We start from the raw sequence: 1,887 nt of genomic DNA, 5'->3' as shown, positions 1-1,887 counted from the left end.
TGATATGAAAGATAAAATGACCAATGAAACTTTACATAATTTATCCATTAAATTAAGAAATGCATTAAGTCAAAATCCAATTAAAACATTAAATGTCGCAAAAACATTACAAATAGATAATATTAAATGGGAACAAATACTCAATCAAATTCAAAAATCAATGAATGGTTTTCCAATAAAGTTAATTATTTGCCATAGTTTAGTAAAAATTCCAGAAATAAAGAAGCGAAAAGATATAATAGAAGAAGCTCATTCATCAGCAATAGGAAGTCATAAAGGCATAACAAAAACTTATAATCGAATTAGACAAAATTTTATTGGGAAAATTTAAAATCAGAAATTCAAAACTATATTAAACAATGTTTACAATGTCAAATTAAAAAATTAGTTCGAGTAAAGACAAGACAACCAATGATAATAACAGACACTCCATATTCAGCCTTCGAAAAAATATCAATGGATATAGTAGGACCTTTACCTGAAACATCTAAAAGAAATTCCTATATATTAACCATTCAAGATCATTTAACCAAATTTTCTCTCGCTATACCCTTAACATCTATATCCGCTAACCATGTGGCTAACGCATTATTAACACATTTTATTTGCACTTTTGGAGCCCCTAAGGCAATATTAACTGATCAAGGCAGCAATTTTATGAGTAATTTAATGAAAAAATTTGCAAAACAATTTAGAATTAAACAATATAGAACAGCAGCATTTTATCCACAAGCAAATGGAGTTTTAGAAAGATCTCACTTGGTTTTAATTGAATATTTAAAACAATACGTAAATAAATTCACAGAATGGGATGAATTATTAGACTATGCTGCATTTTCATATAACACTAGTGTGCACGAATCAACTGGATATACTCCATATGAGTTGGTATTTGGTAAAATTGCCAGACAACCATCCAGTGAAATAGATAATGAATTAGAAAAAGAAAAAACATATGATAATTATTTAAAGAATTTAATGACTAAAATTTATGATTTACAAGAATTAGCTCGAGAAAATTTAATTGCTTCAAAAATAAAATCTAAAAAATATTATGATCAAAAACTAAATTCTCAAGAATTTCAAATAAATGATCAAATATTTCTTTTATGTGAACCAAAAAGAGGAAAATTTGGAGATCAATACTCTGGACCTCATTTAATAACAGACATATTACCAAATGGTAATATTAAACTTTTGTTTAAAGGAAAAGCAAGGATTGTACATCCAAATAAAATAAGAAAAATAAAGGATAAAATCAAAAAGCAATAAGGAGGTTGGACTTGTATCGCGAAACATCTTCAATCTCCTGGCTCAAACGTAAATAATTTAAATAAGATTAAATATGTATATATAAATATACATATAATAAAATATACACATAGATAATAAGAAATAAATAATAATAAATTGTTACGTCTTGTAGATGAAAGAAATAATCGGATTGTTATTAATTAATATCAATAAAACCTATAACTGGAATAATTGGATATGACTGTGGATCACCAAGTCTTAATGTCACTGCGCTATCTTTAATAGATGTAGAAGATTGTAATATACCAATCACTCAACCACACACTGAAAAAATTTATATTCAATTACTTCAATTATCAAAATTTGAATCAATCAATGTAATTCAATGTAAAATATTAATATCAAGAACTATATTTCATTGTGGTATGCATTCTCACATTTCAACTGTTACAAATTCACAAATATCATATATAACGGACACATCTTTAGATCAATGTAAAAGTATGCACCAAACAAAATCACTAATTATGAATGTAAACAATATTATCAGTGAACTCAAAATTAATGGCACAGTTCTTCGACCAATAACTTTTGCAGGAACAGTAACATCTGATGGAACATGTACTGGTGCAT

The 1,887-nt window shown here is 26.6% G+C and overlaps 1 protein-coding gene and 1 long non-coding RNA gene across 13 annotated transcripts in view; both read left to right on the top strand.

Annotated features, from left to right (window-relative positions):
• LOC116846699 (rho guanine nucleotide exchange factor 11) overlaps positions 1-1,887 on the top strand; it is a 660,614-nt gene that overhangs the window by 365,839 nt on the left and 292,888 nt on the right. The window lies entirely within an intron of this gene.
• The window catches only part of LOC116846702, a 20,481-nt gene that overhangs the window by 15,661 nt on the left and 2,933 nt on the right, over positions 1-1,887 (top strand). The gene's annotated exons all lie outside the window — the stretch shown is intronic.

The sequence above is a fragment of the Odontomachus brunneus genome, unplaced genomic scaffold, assembly GCF_010583005.1.
Source record: "Odontomachus brunneus isolate Ranch 3 - 2012 unplaced genomic scaffold, Obru_v1 Obru_scaffold_067, whole genome shotgun sequence".
NCBI classification, from domain to species: Eukaryota; Metazoa; Arthropoda; class Insecta; order Hymenoptera; family Formicidae; genus Odontomachus; species Odontomachus brunneus.
The sequence above is the reverse complement of the archived record's forward strand: the minus strand, read 5'-3'. Positions and strand labels throughout refer to the sequence as shown.